The 21,485-nt window shown below is 35.0% G+C and overlaps 1 protein-coding gene across 1 annotated transcript in view; it reads left to right on the forward strand.

Moving 5' to 3' along the window:
• Nucleotides 1-21,485, forward strand: part of RAB28 (RAB28, member RAS oncogene family) — a 66,996-nt gene that overhangs the window by 23,299 nt on the left and 22,212 nt on the right. The gene's annotated exons all lie outside the window — the stretch shown is intronic.

The raw sequence follows: 21,485 nt of genomic DNA on the forward strand, positions 1-21,485 counted from the left end.
CTAATGACAGGTATCTCTCACGGTTCTGTTTGTCATTGGACTGCTAAATTAAGTACTGATAGATATTATTTAAAATAACTGCACTACATGTAACATTTATGAGTTGTTCATGAGGATTTTTTTGCGTACTATCTGTAGTTTTCCACATATGGCTACTCATATCCTGTTGCTTTGAGATATTTTTAACTTGTCCTGGTTTTGATCATGTAGGTATGATGTTTTTCTTCTGACCACTAAAATGTGCCACTTTAAATAACCATCACCTAGTTAGTTTCCTAATTACGTTAATTCCAAATTCCCCCATTTCCAGCTAAGAAGTCTTATAGAAACATTAGCATATCTGACATCTTGATCTTGGCTCTTACCCTTTTCCTATTGAAGATGATAAAAACTACATAAAGCAATTTCAGAAATGAAGTGGTCAAAGCAGATACAGATTTTTTAAGCAATGTAAGTGTATTTATTTGAACATAAAAAGTCAGATTTGATTTTGTTTTGCTTTCCAAGTAATTGGTGTCCATGTCAGTGTCCGCATCATAAACAAAACTGAAAAAAAATCTCATCCATGAAATTAGAGTTGTTTAAAAGCATTTAAAAACAATATAGAGACAAAACTCATTCAGAACCATTAATTATTGTGTTGCTACTGTGATGTTGTAACATTTTATGATATTAATTATGAAGGACTACTTATTTTCTGGGAAGAAAACAGAGAAGTCTTAGACTTACAATATATAAATAGCACTTCTGAAAGTACAACATAGACAGTGTTGTACTCTAGCAGACTAGAGTCAATAACACAGATTCTGTTGAAAATGAAATGAAAAATATTTTTCACTGATTTATATTTTGCCCCCACATTGGACTTCCTAGCTGGAGTCCTGCAAATCTTATGGAATATTTACAGTAAGAAACACGGTAACATAGGATAAATAATGTTATTTTGCTGTTATGACTTGACAGGTAGAAAATCAGATACTGGTTTCCATCTGAAGGAATTTTCTTTCTGTTATATACCTTAAGTATATATATTTTTCTCCTATACATACCTCCAGTTCTTTTAGATCCAAGTATTTCCTTGGGAGCATCTGCAAATAGAATATGGTTTTCTAGATGAGTGTCCAGATAAAGGCTGACACTGACTAGAGAAAGGGCTTTATGAAGACAGCAGCTGAAGGAACAGTATGCTTGCTACCTTGTTTTCCTTCAGAAACTGTATATAACAAAAAAAAGCAAACTGTGTTTTCATCCTAAGGATGTGTGTTGTTGCACGTATTGAGCATGCAGGGGATGCTGTTTACAGAGGTTTTGTTTTTTTGCTTTTAAATTTGTAAAAGCTTTAAAGCTATTTAAAGCTTTACAAAATTAAGTTTTTAGAATTGCATTACTTTTCTGAATTCTTTAATAGGAGAAGAATATCTAAGAGGGCTTCCCCTCCAGTACTTTAATGGCCTGTCAGAGGTTAACTGTAGTCAGGCTCCTATTATGACATAAATAGAAAACAAGGTAAGTGTGTATATGGAAGCAAGTTGTTGATTCTTGCATAATATTAAAGGATAAAGCTGCCAGTACTAACAAGTTTTTTAGGTAGAATCACTGTTTTGAATAGTTCAACTTCTTTACTCAGTAAGTGGTAAAACACTTGTATGCAATGCAAAATGTATGATAAATGTAACATGGATCATATGGGAGAGATACTTTCAGTTAGTAATTTCCATCTCAGGATTATGCTTAATTTTTGATCTATGCATGTCACTTAGGAAAATATCCAAATGTGCTTACTTAAAGGCTAGAAGCATCTATATCCACAGACAAGTTATTCTACCACTTAACTTTCTTTCTGATAAACATTTTTAAAAATTGCCAAGAACACTGTTATTTGCATTTGGTATTTAGATAGTTGGATGGGAATTTGGAAGCCCAGCTGTAACCCTCCATTTTGAAATCTAGGCCTAAACTTAGTGTTGCTCTTTTAAGTATACTTGGCTTGGGCTTAATCTTTCATTTATCCATTTTCATTTACACGCTTCTTTCAGACAGTATTAGTATTTTTCCATTTTGGGGTTAAGACACATGGGATCTCTGCCATAGTGCTTCAGAGGTAGAAATAAAGCTATAGTTGTTTTTTTTTTAAAAAAAGAAATTTGGAAGAAAATAGTGGAAAATATTTTTCTCCAAAATGTAATATAGAAAATTCTACCTATGAATTCTGTTTCATGAAAATAACTTCTTGGATAATGTTGTCACTGAAAATTTGTTACTTCACATAAAACAGTATTTGGTGCATCATTGTATACTAGATCTTTTAGTAGGTTTTTGAAGAAATTGTTCAGTGCTGATCTAAATGGATCAGTGGTAGTTTTTACTATCCTATTTTATTTATCACTGCAGTAGATTAGATGCATGAACACAGTGAGCAACTCTGTCCATTTAAAGCATGATAATTAACTTCAGAGTGGTGTCAATTTATTAAAATGTCCTTGTGTGATTGTAAGCAAGATCAGGATATACTCATGAAATGTTGGAAAGGTAATTTCTGCGTACAAAACTCTAGTCAATCAATCTTTAGTCTCTCTTCCATCAGAAATTTCTTTGAAAATAATGGAGTGATATGAATCAAAATATCTCAAATTCTGAATTTTCCCATCCCTCTTTTTTCCTCCTTTTTTTTTTCTTTTTTTTTTTTTTAATTATTTTTTTCTTCCTAACTAGGTAAAATGAAGGAACTTTTCTTGCCTAATAATTTATTAAAAATAATTGGGAGAACAAGAGCTTCAGAGATGCAGTTCTCTTCCTCCTGGGTGCTTAGTTTTATTATTCATTCTTTCTTCCTTCTCATACATTTTTGTTCAATACCCTGACCTATACGTTTTGTCAGAGATAGCAGCAAATTGATTTGAGTCAAGATCTGTCCAGACATCCTTCTTGCAAGTTTGTCTGTTTATCAGTTAATTATCTCTCCATAAACTTCTGTCTGTTTGTTTGGTAAATAATTAAAGGAGTTGGAAAATTTAATGTAGAATTTTTCATATTAATTGTAAGTCATAAGATCTGAATTATCCTAATATTTACAGTTGGCATTTAATCTTAAATTTAACTTTTGTTGTAACTTACCTTGTCATATTGTAGTCTTATTTAACACAAGTATATTAGAAGTGTGCTTATTTCTGTGTTGCTAATACCTCTTCATTTGCACCAGAAATAGGGGAATAAACCTTATTGTTAAGATTAAGAAATGCTTTTGAATTTCAATGCAGTAACTTAAAACTTTTATAGATATGTTACTGTCGAATACTTTGACATACATTGTATAGTATAAATGAAATGATAGTTATCAAGTGGAAGAATTGTGTTTTGTGCACTTAGGATCTTTGCTTAAATTTGGTATCAACAAAATTCAGTAATTGCAATGGATCTTCCAGTTGTTAGTGTGAATTAGAGAGGTTTTACTGTGTTTTGTATGACTGATGTGTTTCTTTCCTTTCTACCTTGACTACTTTATGTGTTTTTCTCTGCCCTAATCTATAAGCAGTCTCCTCAAGTGTCGTACCAACATTTTCAGTGGCTATATTGTAAACAAAAATTAACCCAGGTTGCATGGGAGCTACACTCATTTTGATTTATAGCTACTAAGATGGACTTAGGGCGGTGGTTATCTGTAGCTTATATAGGGGGTAGGAATTATCAGGTACCAGTGTATAGTGGATGGATGAATGATTTCTGTTCTTCAAGATATTAACCAGATCCACTCCTCAATAAAGACTAATAACTCAGATTTTTAAACAGTCTTCATGACAGATGAGGGCACAGAGGAGAATGCATCAACACTAATTAAAAATGTTGACCATTTGTTCGTCTTAGCCATGATTAATTGATCTTGGAGTGCTATCTCTGAACAGGAAGTGGTATGCTGTTACATTGTGAAGTTTAAAGGTTACATTTTAGTGTACCCTTTAACTTACATTTACATACAACTGTAAAATGTTTTTACCTATCTTATCTGAGCTCAGAAAGAAACCTTTTCCAGCCCAGATGTGAATGAATATTTGGTGTACTGTGTACTAATGTGAATCTGGCTGGTAGAGGGACATACCCAGTCTGCTTTTGGACTATGCTGTTGCTTTATACACTTAGTCTCCCTTGTTGTACTCAGAAAATATCTTCATTAATACTCATTTTGAAATTCTGGCTTATTAAAATTCAGAACTATGTATTCATTCTCTTGTCCCTCCCAACTTCCCCCAGCTGTTTTCTTTTCTTGTTTCCTGTGGGTTTGCACTTGTTAGGTCCTTCACCTGTAATTCAGACCAGTGTTGAGCAACAAATGCAAAGACCCTTGTTCTTTTGAGTCTTATGCCTGATTAAACCAAAGTTCCTGTATGCCTGATATATGCTCCTGGGATTGGAGGGTAAACTACTTACATGTAGAGACTCCCTTAAAAAGAAAACCTTGTCCTGCGCTACGGTCAATTTACCAACTCATTTGAATAAATGTAGAATGCTACCCTGTTTTAAAATATGTATAGAATGTTTGTCTCAACAAACTTGTAAGATTAATAGAAAATTGCAGTCTTATGGATCTGTTTGTTTCAATGGTTGGGTAAGTTTTAAAAAAGTTGTTATTGACAAGAAACTGAAATTAATGACAGGGAAAATCCCAGGTAAAAATGATCTTTTATTCACCATAATAATATATTTCCAACCAGGTGTCTGAATATGTTCTGTATTGCTTTAGGGATGGGAGCAGCCTAGAAACATGCACATTTTTGAGTGATAAAATTACCTTGCTTGTTTGAGAAATCATCTGTTTTGCGAGATTGTGATCCTAAATCATACTTGGCTTAGTATTAATGGTGCTGGCTGCATTGGCTGCAATTATGTTTGTTAAATTGCCATGTGTGCAAGTGTACTGAATGGCGATAGATGCCACACAGTGATACAGAAAGGGAGCCTGAGCTGCAAATATCATTCTGTAGAAAGTAGCTGAACTCTCAGAAAATTATACAGAACAAAAGAAAGAAGGTTTATTGTTGTTATGTAGCATTTACTTAGACATATTCCATTGGCTGAGTAGGGAAAATACCTGTCATGATAGATCACAAGGATCTGGGTAGATGTCCCCAGTCTTTGTGTGGGAGAAATGCGTGTATTGCTTCTGGTTACAAATCAGCCCATGTTTTACTTGGACCCTACTTTCAGAATCCGTCATAAAATGATCTCTTGGATGGTAAGTCACAGTGGACACAGCAGCTGCTAAATGATGGGTGGGAAATTTTTAGACTTTTGGACTTTCTTCCAGTACTGCAGCCATTAATGGAGCATGTATACAGTATAGGTTTTGATAGTGGCTCCCAAAAGCCAAGTGAACTCTGACAGAGCACTAAGAAAACAAAAAAAAAAGGAGTAGAAAGGAGAAATATTTTTTTATCATAATACTCAAAAGATAATAATCATTACCATAAATTCCTACCCCGTCTGTCTTAAAACCAGTTTCTGATGTTCAACGCAGATCGGAGTAGTTAGCAGTAAGCTTGCTTTTTGATTTGTGTTCTGACACAGTATGGGATTCAGTAGAGGGATGAAGCTGAAGAACATATACAACTTGCACAGAGAACTATTACTGTTACACTGTTTGTCTTAGTTTGAGATTTGTACAGCTAGACAGAACCTAATGGTGACAAATGTAATGCTATGGAAATCACTAAATTTGCATTCATTTGAAGCAGGACATATTGGATATTGTACAAACAGTTTACTGCAATTAATGTTTTCTCATTCAGATTTTATGGTGCTTTTACAAGGAAGTGAGAATAATCCCAAATGAGCCTGACTGGTAGACAGTTCTTACGTGAATGCTTTGCTCTTTTAGTGACTAGGAATATTTTAGTGACTATGAATTCTTCCTGCACTTAAATTCTTGAGACTGCATTTCAGTTTTTTGGTTGGGCATGTAATATTTTACCTGCTAAGACCAACCAAGAGCTAAGACCAAGTCCAAAGATCTGTTAGAATATTGTTTAGTGAGGTTAGAACTCAAATGCCAGTGTGACAGAAGAGCTAGTAAATAATGTATTCTCATCCAATAACAGTTATGCTTAAATTCAGAAAAATCTTTATAAAGATGTCATAGAAAAATGGAAATAGAAGTAAACTGTTTAAATACAAAGGTTAGAACAGTATATGTATCCTATTTTTATAATAATACACAAATGAAATGCTGAGAGATCTCTTACTGTTTCCATGGATTTTGTCTGTAGTTTATTTAGCAATGTAGACATACGTCTAATAAAAAAGATGCTGCGTAAACCATAGTCCAGGCTGAATGTGCTTCTGTTTTTGGTTTAGGTAGAAATGTTGTTTCTGGCTGCGTCCTTCATACTTAGGTCTTCTTACAACAAATGGAAAGCCCTTAATTGTACCTCAGGGAATAGTTAATCTACGGTGGACATATGGTGGACAAAAGCTGAGTCTAGTAAATGAAAAAAATTATAAACAGAAAATGTGTGAATGTCTGCACAGTCTGAGAGTCGCGGGAGATACTGTACTGTTGAATTGTGGCTTATTTTGAGTTAATTTGCTATTCTTTTCTATTAGTATATTAATGAAAGTCGGTGCAGCATAAAATATAGTTTTAGAAACCAATCAATTTTATGTCTGTTTTATTGGTTTGGGAAAAATAGCTGTTTTTAAGACAGGACAGAATTTCATTTCTTCACAAGTTGTCCTGCTTCCACCTTTGCCATGAATGCAGTTTGATTTCATTAGTGGGGTGAAGCTCTCTGAAATTTTTAAAAGTTATAACATTTGATTGGGGGCAGTTAATCAGTGTTAACCCTGAGTGAGCAGCTCTTGGGCTTTATGGATTCAAGCATTATATGTGGTTGCACTGCTCCAGCAAAAGGTTAAGTATTAATGGAAAATGTTCACAGCTCTTTTACTCAAAGAAAACATGTTACTTGTAAGTTTTCTTTTGATTTTACTTTTACAGTTACATTGAATGTCTTCATTCATTTAGCCATCCATAAAGCAAATATTGTTGCACATGCAGCGGATAATAAGTCTTTTTAGGACTACTTGTGTGGTATGTCACAGATCATTAACTGCAAGTAACCACCTGACTTGAGGGAAGTCTGGAAGCATCATTACAGTGAAATAAGCTTTTATTTCTGTATCACTGCAGCACATTGATTTGTAGGAATGTCTCCATTAGCTACTGTGGAAATATATTCTTGTATATTATTGTTTAAGGAAGTTGATGAGAGAAGATAACCAAATTTCAAGTGTGAATAGGGCATTAGTATTAGGATTTTGGACAAAGTGGGAAAAAGACAAGTGCTATTGTAGCATGATCTTCTACTTAAAAGCTAGGCAAAACTAATCTTTTTGTAATGCTCCACAGTTTCAGGGGCAGACTGATAAATATAGTAACAGTTATATAATATGTATCTATACATTGCAACTTCAACTGAAATGCATATAGTAATTGAATGTGTTTACTACTGTGTACAGGCAGAAAGTGTGAAAGAGAAGTTTCTTCCTCATCAGCAGGGAAAACTCAAGTTTTAAAAATTTATTTAAATTAACGATAAAAAAAAGATTTTTATTGGAAGCAAACAATTTAGAGTTATTGAATTTGAAGTTCTTATGGAGACTAAAGTTGGGGTAATGCTCTAGGATTATCTTGTTATTCTGCTGGTTTTCAAAATAATTTACTATCAGATCTTCTAGGAGCAAAGTACAATAGAAAATGGATAAATGAATAGAGTGTTCAAATCAGTGTCAGTGTTATAGTATGTGCATGCAGACTTAATAATGAAGAATTATGGGGAATACATTATATGTATATTTAAGAAGTGTGTAATTCTCAAGATAATGTCATATTTACTGTGGATTTGTAAGGGAAGCGGAAATTAATAGTTAATCCACAGTTATAGCTCCATACACTACATTTGGAATTTATAATGCCCATTTCAGTAGAGGAGCATATATACTCTGCTACATGTGTGGATTTTTTGACAGATCTCTTAGTATATTAATGCCTTCATGACATTAGCACCTCTGGTTATGAATACTTCATTGTTCTAGTAGTTGAGATGGTATGTCTTGAGGATCCAAATGAGCTGCAATTTTTTTTAGGAAAAAAGGGTATTTGAAAAAAGGGTATTTAATTATTTGTCTGTGCAACATGAGACTGTGAAGGTGTTACCATGAGAGTAGCTACTAAGCCAGTATCAAACTTTGTTTGATCTTCATAGTTCACTGAGATAAGCCAGGTAGTTTAAATGTGGACAGCAACATTCTTACTATTGTTATTTACACTCAGTGCTTCCAGCCTTCATTATATGGATGATGACCTCCAAATATGTTTGTTGTTTTCAAAGGAGAGATCTAAGATTCTGTAGTGCCAAAAAAATCAGTGTTAAAAAATCATGTTGATTAAGGAGATGTAGTACAGTGCTGATGAAAGGTAAATTTACAAATCTGGGTTGTTTATTTAAAATAAGGTCTTAAAAGAAGAGGACTTTTTGTACATTGTAGATAATTTCTGTTTTAAAAATACTGAGATCCCTATGAAGTTGTCATTACATAGTTTAGCTTTTTTTAACTCATTTTTTTTTTAAAAAGGTAATGCTTTCAAAGTCCCTTATTTAATAATGCAACAGTGTGTTTTGTGAATATGACAAGGGAATTGTAAATATGTAGCTTTTGCTGAACCTTTTGAGACTTGTTAATTTCATTCCATCCATTTGTCCTTTGATGCTCCAAAGACAAGGAATAATCATCTTGTTTAATCCAGATTAATATTTTTAACACTTAAAAATGTTTACAACTGTAAAATGAGCCATGTCATATTTGTTAAATTCTTTTGTTTAGTATGGAGAATCAATTACCTTAACATATAAATTTGGGTTGTTTACATAGGTGTAAATTTAGAGCATGTTTAATGACTTTTTTCATATATTTATCATATGGTCTTTCTTTTATGGTAAGTATTGTCCCATATGCTTACTTAATTATGTGTGATAATATCACACTAGTATTATGATGGTAGAATTCATTAAAGTTTTGAAATATGTATACAGAAATAGGGATAATATTACCTTTTTCTCAGAAGAGAACTCATTCCTAAGCATTCCTACATAGCAGCATTTGAAGAATACCCATCAGAATTGTTGCTCTTTTGTTTCAGATGCTAAACAAACACTAATAAAAAAAAAGGTTGCAGACTAAATCATTGAATGGCATACATAGAACAGTAAAATATCTTGAGAAAAACTTGCTTTTGAAAATACTGGGAATTAGACATATTGAGGGCAACTTTAAAATGCTGTGTTTTGCAATCTTCTGATTTCAAATGAAAGATGGAAAAAACTCCAAACTTGTGCAGGTAGCACACCTTTGTTACCATGGAAAGAGAGACCTTCAGTTGCTGAAAACTTACTTTAGACATTTACAGGAGGGCTTTGAATAGTAATTTGCTGTAGGCCTGCAGGAAGAAGAAGGCAGTCTGTCAGAATTGTTGGTCAAGTTAAGTTGAACTTAACATTTAAAAAATGTTTCTGTGTTCTACTGCCTACAAAGAAAATGGTGACATTTTTTGAAGTCTACTTCTCAATTTCCTTTCGAAACCTTATGGAAAAGCTTGAAGTATTTTGATTTGGAGATGCCACTGCTATGTCACTGCTAGTGTAGAGCTAATGCTTCTCTTCCCATTCTCCTACAGTCTGTGCTACTGATGCTATGTATATAAAGGCTGGTTTTGCTTTCTTTTTCCCTTTGATAATGTATCACATGTTCCTAGGTATGATAGGACTTTGTGAGAGTAACACATCATGGATACTATTCAACTAGCAAATCCAAACTTGAAAAAAAAAAAGACAAAAAAACCTCTTATTGTTAGGCCCAATACGCATCCTTCTGAATCAAACTGTTCTGTTCTCTTGGTTGGAATTTTTTTGGGAATTAGTTTTATATGGAAAAGGATTTTCTTTGAGCAGAAAAAGCAGTTTTTAGTGTAACAAAAAAACCCCCAGACCCTAATATTTTTGACTTATGATTCTGCAGTAGTCCAACTGTAGAGAGTTTCCAGAGTTTTGGATCCATTTTTCAATTCTAAGAATACTGTTGTAACAGTTTATTTTAATAACATTAGCCTGTACTTGCCAACAATAGAGGAAAAAAGCCTAGTCTGGTTATGTTGCAATTCTGTGAGGTTAACAATGGTTCTGTATAAAGAATATTCACAGTTCTTTCATGGAAATATTCAGTAAACACTGTTGAAAAAAAATTTCTAGAAAGCACTGTATAAAGTGGTTGTAAAATATGTAATACAAGTTCAGGCTGTAGAAAGGTTCTCGATTTTACTAGAAGTTACTTATTGTGTTCTTACTCAGTTCTTGTTATGCTACAGTAACTTTAACTTTCTACAACATACTATCAGGGACAATTACAGAAAATGTGTGGACTTAATGTTTGAACTTACATGTTTGATTTTGTTTTTTCACGTTAAGGGTTTTTCTTTCTTAAGTTGCTCAAGCTACACAGTAGAAGTAAAGGAAACAATGTAAAGAAATAATAAAGAACAGTCATTGTAGTTGCAAGCTAATGCATTGCTTAAATAAGAATTAACAATTTTCTTGAGTTGGCTTTTTAAAATACATACATTAAGATGGCCTCCTTTTACCATGTAAGTTTTATTTTGGGAATGGTGTATCCTAAAGGTTTTTAGGGAATAGTTGCTGTTGTAGTTGCATGTTTAAGTGGTTGATCACTAAGGCAATAATGCTGGTTTCTGAGCACAGCCAGTACTTTTTCCAGCTGCTTTATAGTGATATCTTGAAGCTTAAAATGTAATCTATATGGGTAAGCCACAAAAGCCACTATATATTAAAGCAGACTCTGACAGTAAATCAAAATTAAACAGCTGGCAACACTACTAAAGTCATAAACTTATTTATTAAAAAAACTAAACAGAAGAATTATATTAAAAGGGAGGAATATGTTCGACAGACCGGTGGATATAGATTAAAACCTGGAAAGTGCTGCAAATTAAGGGCCCAATTTATGAACATCTGTTCTGGCAGTTTCTGTGAGATTCTCATGTTCTTTACAATAAAAGTGTGAAACATGTTTTTCCCCCCATACTAATCATGCTTTTCTGCAGTTCATAAAACTTGCATTGAGCATTGTGCAACTCAGCCTGTCTGCTTTACACACTTGCTGGAGTAATTACTTACTATTCATGAAAGAGTGAGTACTATAGCAACCTCACAGTCCCAAGGTATACACTTATCCTGACTTCCAAGTGGTCTCATTGACTTCAAAAGCAGTGAAAGAATACTAAAGTTTCCTTCATATATTTAGACTTGGCAATGAACTAACAATGGAAGTGTGGCAATGATCTAATAATGGAAGCAGGTCACTAGAGAGCAAAATGGACAGGAAAATGTCTTGTATGTGGTTTCTCTGAAATTGAAGTGTACTTATGAATCCTCTGTTTTACTCTTTAACAGTCACCAAAGCAACTTTTAACTCCTCTCATCTCTCAGTTTTAAAATGATTGATTGTAGAGTGATTATTTTAATTGCAATGTTTATACTGACTAATACTCTACATTGTTGTTAATTTAACAGATATGTGAGCATAAGCTTTAGGGTACTCTGGGTCTACTTTGACAGGGAACTGAAAAATCATAAATTTAAAACTAAGTGTCCATTTCCACTTTCAGGAGATTTTAATCATAAGCCCTGTTTTATAATCAGGTTTGGTCTGCATGGCACAGATCATAATTTTTTAATCTCTAACTCTTGCTTCATGTTAAGGAATTAAAATGAACTACAATAGATCATTGTGAAAGGCCATCAGGAGGCAGTCAGTCTCTTAAAAAAGTCACAAGGTTAGGAAACCAAGGTGCAAAGGGAACACTGAGTAAGCTTGCAATAAAAACACTTTCCTTGCTTTGTTGAAGAAAATGGTTATGCATTCTCTCCATTTGAATTTTATTAATTTCACTGTGTTATGCCTTTATTTATTAGGTTGCAGAACCACATACTTTCATAGTTTAACCTGAAGAGAACACTTCCAGCTAAGAATCCTCAAGACAAGAAAATCTCAGTGCTCCTTTTAGGAGCTAGCTTCTCATACATTTAGAATCATACTGACTAACAGAAGGGAAAAGAAAGAGGATTTCTGGTATCCTTTGGGCAAAGAAACATCTTATGGGAACAAGACATGTGGTCCATTTTTTGAGCATTTTGTAGTGTGGATGCATCTCTGGTCTTGTTTGTTGTATGTGTTCGTTTCTGAGGTTGCTTGGCCAATTTTGGGTTTTTTTCAGCTAACTTGTGGAATATTAAGGAAGCATATTTCTGCCAAATGTATATTGGACATTGATAGTTCCTTTTGTATTTTCATTGAGTGATACTTTTATAACTGATTTATGTATATTTTTAGTGAAGGCAGTTTTCAAGACCCGCCTGGACGTCTTCCTATGCGACCTTATCTAGGTGACCCTGCTACTGCAGGGGGGTTGGACTAGATGATCTCTAAAGGTCCCCTCCAACCCCTACCATTCTGTGATTCTATGATTCTATGTGACCTGATCTAGGCGAACCTGCTTCTGCAGGGGGGTTGGACTAGATGATCTCTAAAGGTCCCTTCCAACCCCTACCATTCTGTGATAGGCAACTAAACAAAAATTGATGCACCCACCCAGTAGTTAGGGAAATTGAATTTTCTTTCTTTCCCCTGAAACACGTTTTGTTAATCAGAGAACTATGAATAATTTTGTCTGTCAGTGGTGAACAGTATATCAACGTCAGTTCTTAAGGCATGGTTTTATTTGTAGGAGGTTCAGAAATATTAATCCTATATTTGCTTTAGCAGCATGTTTAACTGTGGTGAATGTTTATTTATTACATTTGCTGTGTTAAAGTGCATAAATTTAATTTATGTGCACCTGCATAGGTGTTTTAGTTGTGACCTGGGTTTCATTTGTCAAACTGTGCCTTGGATTCAGCAAGGAAAGAACCCAACAGAAATCAAGGCTTGATATCATCAAAGGCAGTATGAAGTTATGTCTCAGAGGAACCCACAAATCCAGGTTGTACTGTTTTGTGTTGGATCTGACAGGAATATTCTATATCCCTGCTTTTGATTAGGTCATATATTCATATTTGTTATAAGCACTCTCTCATCCTTGAATCCCTTGTATGTAGGTGGACAAGGGAGGCAAGCGAATGACTGCATTGCTGAAATTTTCCACCTGCCCCCTCTATTAGTCTCTACTGTCTAAGCTGGATAACATGTCTCTTTTCTTGCACTTTTCTATCCTCTCCACTCTATACCTAGTCCCTTGTGCTTTGTGCAAAGGGAATACTCTTAATGTTGTTTTTCTTTTTTGTTGGTAGATCTTCTGGGAGTGCTGCTTCATCAAACCAATATGGCCTTTTTTTTTTTAAAATAAAAAATAATTACATTTTGAGAAATGTGGATTGCTTCACATACTTTTTTGTATATTAGACATCTTACACAAACTCTAGCAGCTTCTCCGGCTGAATAAACTTGATGGATGAACTACTCGAATCTTTTGATTTAAATCGTAGCTGTACTAGTGTACTGGAAAAGATTTATTTTGGAGCTGTTACAGTTTACAGGGTATGTAATCCACATGGATTAATGTGGCATTTCCTTCATAATCCTGTGAATTTTCTGCCTTAAAAATACTTTCATGTTTTTCCTCAGAGTTTTAGTAAAATACCCTTTAAATATGTGGTGATATCTAGAATTATTATATTGTCATTGTATTCTTTTGTACTTAAGGTGTACAAATAGAAATAAAACATAGCATTTTTATTCTCTTTTCTTTCTGCCAGGTTTTTATTTGTTTGTTTGAATTTACTAACTAGTGCTATGATTAAGTAATTAGGCCAAGAGAGGAGATGTTTTTAGAGTGTGCAGTGCTTAAAAATGTAGGCTGCTGTCTGATGGGACAGTCAGATGTTGCTAAACCATTGCCTAGTTGCCCAGTAGTTGCTTTTGTGCTTTAAAAAATCTCCCTAGGAATGCCTGCTTGTATCTTTCAGTATGTCAGTACCACTGCAAATCTAATTCTGAATGTTTAATTAAATGCAGGGGAAAGTAAATTATTTTGAGATCCAAACCAGTAAATAGGTGGCAATATTAGTGTGCTAATTCTGAGTTGTATGTCTGAGTGTTCTGAGATCCTAAGTGTATTTGGGAATAATATTGAAACCTGTGAGGGCACTGGATTCTGGAATTAATTTTAGGATTGAGGGAAGAGCATATTAGACAGGCAAATTCTATTATATTTGTGATATACAATTTCTGAAGAAACGTAGAATTAACTTCCTGTTAGCTAATAACATCAATTGAGTGTGGTGTGCACTTAGTTTTTGGAAACTTATTTTTTGTGTTTACTCTACCTCACTTCTTGTTCCAGAATTCTTTTCCCTAGCATCAGCACAGCTGCATCATCCATTTCCACGGTCCTTTTAACCTCCACTTTTAATTAAAAAAAAATTAAATCAGATGCAGTTTAAAGCTTCCCGTTTAGTTTTGGGAAAATAAAAGTTCACATCTAGCTTAGGCGTGTGTGAACAGCTGTTAAAAGCCACAAGCAAAACGATACTTATAAAAGTGGTGGGGGGAATTTTAAGAGCAAGCTGCCATTTGACTGTACTTTTCAATAGCTCTTCACTTTCAGCCAAATGGTTTTAACAATAATTTTCCTTGAAAAAAACCCCCTGTGTTTTATAGAAGCAGCAGCCCAAGCAGTTAGACCAGTGGTAATAGGAGGCAACTTGCCATTTCTCTTTAACTTTTTATGAAATTTTTCTTTGAATCTGGGGAAATTGCCCATTAGAATGGTTGGAGGGGCTGATGTTCACCCATGCCCACCCACCATGTAGGTACATCTGTCCCCATCTCATTCTAATGAGAGATCTTGTTCATTGAAATTCCCGAATTCCAAGACTAAGCGTAGAAGCGTACTGCTTCCCTTGTGCCATATTTTGTAGGCATTAGAGTCCAGCTCATGACTTAAGCATTTTGAGGTAATAATAGGATTTCTTTTTTGAGTCTGAGTTACTAAATCTGACTAATCAGTTGGACAGAAACATCCAGAGAATTTATCAGATGTTGAAGATTTAAAAGGAACAGGAAAGATTTAGCCTCTTCCTTGTTCTCTCCACCTTCTATACTATAAGGAGCTTTCAGAGAGGAAAAAGAAAAAACCTTCCTTCAGGAGCATTTTGTCTTTACTGACAGGGTGTGGACTTGAGTGTAAGATGATCTGTGACTTAATTAACCATGTATATGTTTCTCTGGAGTTCACTTGGGCATTGTCTTTGGGCCTGTCCTAGCTGGTCTATTTCATAAGTGATATGTCCTTGCTGCGATGCCTTCCTAGATGTGTCGTGGCAATCAGAGCAGATATGCATGACCCATCTCACCAGGTTACTCTGTGGTAGGAAGACAGTAAGTTTCCTCAGATTGTGTACCATGTCACTGAACACTAATACTCATTCAGAGCATGCATCTGGATGTGAAATTGTCTTCACACAGTTTGAGAGCCTGGCAGATATATGACTGTAGCACAGACCTGGGCCACATGTGGCATATAGATACAACCTTCTGTGTGTTGAGTGTGAGAGAACAAGCTTTGTATGGTAACTTGTGCTGATCCACTGAGGTGAGTTGTCTCATGAGCCACACTTTCTGATGAAGTCTTGTGACTTTTTCATTGGGCAACAGAATGAATATAATTATAAATGCTTTTGAAATTTCTTCAAAGCTGCAATTTGAATTTTTTAAATTGAGGTTGTTGTGATCTATTGTCTATTATCTTTTGATCTTAGCAGATTACGGCCAGTAAACTGGAGCCATCACTAAAATGGTCTGTCTTGGTATTTGTTGCTTTGTTACACTTCTAACTACTGTGTTTGGGTTTCTACAGTTGTGTTATACCTTCAATATCACTTTTGCCCCCAACAGTGTAACTTACAACATGAACCCTAATCTTTCAGGTTTGTGACTTTGGATGGTCCTGCTTTGGCAGGGGAGGTGGACTGGAGGATCTTTCAGGATCCCTTCCAACCCTTAAGATTCTGGGATTCTGTGAAACTTTGATATGGCTTTCATTTGATACATCTGCCATTACAATATGCCCATGTTTTCTTTGCATGGGCAGGTAGTGAAGATGAGTTGAGTAGCAATGTAAATTGTTTTATAGTTATTTTGTCATTGTTTTCAGCTTGTCTGTGGAAGTATAACTTCATATTATTAGCAAGCAAGAACCAAAAACCTTGTTATTCCCTTCTGAAGTCTTGGATGTGTAATTTTTGCTTTGTTTAATTAGATTTCACTAAAATTTCCCACTATCATTTTTGAAAAGAAAAGCAGAAACAAGTTGGACAAACAAAATGCCAAGTGAATATTTCCCTTCGGTCACAGTGAGTATCCCTGGTGCCAAACTGTAAAGCTCTCACAGGCCTCTGTTTATACTGGGATTAGAATTTTAGGTGTAAATCATAGAATTATCCTCGAGTTGGGAAATTTAGGTGGTCACAATCTACAGAGTGTATATAGGAGGGCAATAATGACTGGAGGAATGAAAAAGCTTTTATATGAGGAGGGATGAAATAGGTTGAGTTCCTTAGCAGTAGAAAAAAACCAAACCGGTGTATAAAATCGTGAGAAGAGACTAGAGAACAATTATTTGACATTTCTTTCAATACTCAAGGAAATCTCGTGCCTTTTGATTAAACCATAAGCTTAAAATAAACAAATGAAATTACTTTTTCACACTGTGAACAGTTAAATTGTGGAAGTCCTGTTCATTGACTGTTGTAGGAGCCAAAAAGTGCACATGGGTTCAGAAAGGAACCACGTATATGTGTGAAGGACTGGTCCACCAGTGGGTATAAAATGTTTCAGCTGTATTCCTAGCAACACAGAGATGTAGTGTCAGGCTGAGGAACACAGATTGTCTGAAAATGAGATGTATATCAAGGAATGACTATTGTAGTTGTACTATTTCTTATTTACCTGTCTCAGTACCTGCTGTTGGTCACTTCTTGAGGTGGGTTATTGGCATGGGTTATACCAGAACTTCAAATACCAGATATTAAACCCCCCTCATTGAGCATTTATTACTCCTGTTGCACCACTCCACTCTCAAAGTCCTTCCTCATAACTGTAAACAAAACATAACAATCCTTGCGTTTTTGCCCTCAGTACCTTATGCTGTCCGTCTGTATTGTGTATTGCTTTGTAGCTGTTTGACTGGGACAGTGCAGGTGGGAGAATGTGACCTGGATTCTGGTGGTTGCTCCACAGCTTCCTTATTTTTCAATAAAACTGTCTTTAGATAAAGTAATTAAGAAAACTGTGGGACAGAGAGGCACTTAGTATCAGAGTAATCCCTAATGGTTAATTTTAGGCCTTCAGGATCCATCTCCTCTTAACAAATTCAGCTGTGTTAGGCAGACTCTTGTGAAAATGCTGCTTCTTGCCTAGACTATGTCAAATACGTTTGTTTAGCTGAAAAGTTCTAACAATCTAACATGTTAATATATTTTAGTATATTTTAATATATTTTTTAGTAAATATGCTTTAAATGGAAGTATGATGGTGACATGCTTTTTCAAAGAGTGCTCAATGGTGGCTTAAACAAATGTTTAACCATTACCTAAAGTCTCTTTACTGTCCTAATTCTGAAAACTTCACCCATGGAAATTATGCCTGTGGAAACTCCACACCATCTTAATGTATATTAGAAGAGGAGAGGTGTACTAATTCACAAAGAGACTAGGTCGTCATTGGGGCCATGCTAAAATTTCAGTAGATAATATCTTGTGATATTAACAGGGGACTTGTTAACTTCTTGGCTCATATTCTCCCTTTCCTTTTGAAACCTAGCAAAGGAAGTGCTGTTTATCCTTAAGGACTCCTAACTAAAAGAAGTAGAGTGAGTTTGTTTAACTGTTTGAGGTCATGATTGACCAAATGATCTGGAAGAACACATTTTCAGCATCTAAATTCTGATGTAATTCAGATGAAGCTGATTTCTCTCACTTCAATAAAAATTGAATGAAGCAGAAACTCGTAAAATTATCTTTGGTTTTAGGAAGTGATAAAAACAAGTGTTAAAAAGTTTACAAAAAGAAGTCCCAGCTGAACTTTAACTTGCTTGCTTGGTTCGTATGAGGAAAGGCTGCGGGATCTGGGACTGTTCAGCTTGGAGGAGACTGAGGGAGGACCTCATTACTACAAGTATTTGAAGGGTGCGTATCAAGAGGATAGGGCAACACTTATTTCTGTAGTGTCCAGTGATAGGACTAGGGGTAATGGACAAAAGCTGGAACACAAAAAGTTCTACTTAAGCAAAAACTTTAATGTGAGAGTGAGAGAGCCCTGGCACAGGCTGCCCAGGGAGGTTATGGAGTCTCCTTCTTTGGAGATTTTTAAAACTCACCTGGACATGTTCCTATGCAACCTGATCTAGGTGAACCTGCTTCTGCAGGGGTGTTGGACTGGGTGATCCCTAAAGGTCTCTTCCAACCCCTACCATTCTGTGATTCTGTAATATCTTCAAATTAAAGTGAATTCTGACAAAAGTTTTCAAGAGTATATACATGGTGTCCAAATCCTGCTTTTCACAGGATCTCCTTTTATCCTGCAGTGGCACTGTCACAGGAGAAGATTTGAAAGTGCAGTACAGAAAAAGCTAGTTACCCATTTAATTTGCAGTTACGTTAGCTTAAGCTTCTATAGAAACTACCAGTTATTCTAATTTCAGACCATCCCCTTCTACTCAACCATCTGCTTTCTTGACAAAAGCTTCTTTGATGTGAGTTGTTTGTTGTGGAGTTTTTGTTTGTTTATGATTTTTCTTTCCTAGTATGTATGAGAAGGACAAGAAGAGAGAAAGAATATGGACCATACTTTGTTAGACTTGCAACAATCAAATTATATGCAAAGTACTTTTCTTATTCCTTTGGGTCCTTTATGCGTTAGATAACTTAAAGTCTTAGACAAAATTACTAATGATTTTTGTTCAATCTCTTGTAGCTAGCCTGATGAGATGGTTCCTCTTGCACACCTAAAGGTGGTTAATACTGTAAATTTTTTATATTATTGTACTTTGTCTTAGTGTGTTCATTATTTGATGTTTTTAATTAATACTGTAAAGTTGTGATGTTATATTCTGTCTTAGTGTGTCCATTGTTTGATGTTTTTAATTTGGTTGGAGAAATAGTAAATATAAATACTGTGGAAGAGCTTTTGTAGCTTTTCCTCAGTTTCTGTATAACCTTGTATTAAGTTGAAGTTTTGGACTGAAATGTTCACATCATGAGAGAAATTTGTGTTGGGATGAAACAATCTGTATGCTCAATCTACTTGGAGACAAGGACAGTTCTTTAATACAATAATTAACTAAATACTGATGTATTGTTTAAAATTCGGGGGTTTTTTTTAGCCTGGGTGACTAGTTAGTGACAGTGAAATATGTGAGTAGACAAATGCGAAAGGGGCTCATACAGTCCCACTTCTGTTTGGTTTAAAATTATTATATTGTTGAAATATGGCTTTACTTGAGTTCTTTGTAGTATTTGAAATGCTATGCCTCAGTATAAGAAATAGCTGATAAATTTATTATCAATCATCTGAATATAATCTAAACATAACCGGTTCTCATTCAAGTACTATATGTTTCTTCACTAATCAGTCTTACCTTTTTCTTATAAAAAGTAATTTAATATAAAGTTTAGTTGTGCTATTAATTTTTTAACTGCCAGTTGAAAACAGTTTGGCTTGGTAATAATTAGTTACAGAGCATCCAAATGGGAGAAAAACCGGGCTGCTGTCAAACAGGATTTGATACACATGGAACAGTTAAGCAGTATTAAATTGCCTAGTAACTGAGTAATTTCACTCAGATATGTACCAATCTTGCCTCTACACTGAAAAAAGCTTGGAAGAAGAACTGATGTTTTAAATTACTTAATGCTGAAGGTTTATTGTAATAATAATAATACTGACTTGGCCTGATCTTTGAACATTTAAGGCTTGTTTTTATATCCCAGTGAATGATTTCATATTCATTTATAATTTTTGTTGTGGGAGAGCTCCCAAAGGGATATGTAGGAGAGGCACTAAGTGTCTCCAACTCTTCTATTACATCTGCTGGAAGCATAAATGGAATCAGGCATAGAAGGGCCCTGGAGCTGACCTGGGTTGGCTTCGTTAGAAGCAAGAATTCAGGATATTAGATAAAGGCATCACACTTGAGAGGACAGCCAGGTTTTTAACATGGCTGTTTTCTATGAAGTAAACACAAATATACTTGTGGAAATGGTTTCTACAGATAGATGCAGCAGCAGCTATCAAGAGTACTGGAGTGAATTCTGTGAGGAATTATTATTTATTAGTTCAGTTCTTTTCATAGGATGTTGTTTGGTATTAATAGTTCATTTCCATGGCTTCGTAGAGTATATTACTCCGGGATATGTTCCTGTGCATTATTTTAGGAAAACTGTGTTAGGAACTGCTATGTAAGGTGTTTTTCTTGGTGTTATAGTATGTCTGGATTTGCTATTTTTTGGTAAAAATTACTTGTACAACTGTACCTATCTTGCAAGATACTGTACAATGCTTGAATTATAGGCAGAACTGGAAATGTGTCTAAAGTTGTGGGGGTTTGGTGGGAAAAGGTAGGTGCAGTTTGTTTTGTTTTCTCTCTATAATTACTGCAACTAACCTCTCAATAAGGAAATATCGGCCTTTAATAAGATGAAAAAAATAGGTTTTTGGTATGTAATAGTGAGATTGACTGTAACTTGCCTGCCTTTTTAAATGCTGACCATCCAGCCTTACTGAGCTCATGGAAGCTGCAGTTCCATAACTGGTTGGTTTTATGGTGAAGCTAATTTACAGCTCGAAGTTAGCACCACTGCCCCACAGGGAATTTAATCTGTGTCTTGATCTGGATTAAACAGAACATTTCAAAGAGAAACGATTGATTTTAACATGGATCAGCTCGTTGAGCTTTATAAGCTCAAGTGAGTTGCATGGCCTCCTAAGTAGGTGAGAAGACGATAGTGTGTTGTGGCATGAGAGTGGGAGTGAACAACCAGGAGTGGGACAGGTTGGTGAGATTTTCTGAGTTTTGGTGCTGGCACCAGTAGGTCTTGAAACCCTGTCTGGAAACTCTTGCTGCTGACTGAAAAAGGAGACAGATTGAAGTGACTGAAGGTAGGATCTAAGAAATGTTATGTGACTTTTCATTAAGATCTGAAGGCCTTGAGTTTATGTAATCATAGTAAGTTTTATAATTTATGTCTGTCAATCCACTAAATCTTTGTGAATTTTAGAATGATAAATAATTTAGTAGTGTTCTTAGGATCTGATTGAAGATGACTATGCCGTGTCTTGGGATTGATAAACCCAGTGATGATATAAAG

This window comes from Colius striatus, chromosome 3, assembly GCF_028858725.1.
Source record: "Colius striatus isolate bColStr4 chromosome 3, bColStr4.1.hap1, whole genome shotgun sequence".
In the NCBI taxonomy this organism is placed as follows: domain Eukaryota; kingdom Metazoa; phylum Chordata; class Aves; order Coliiformes; family Coliidae; genus Colius; species Colius striatus.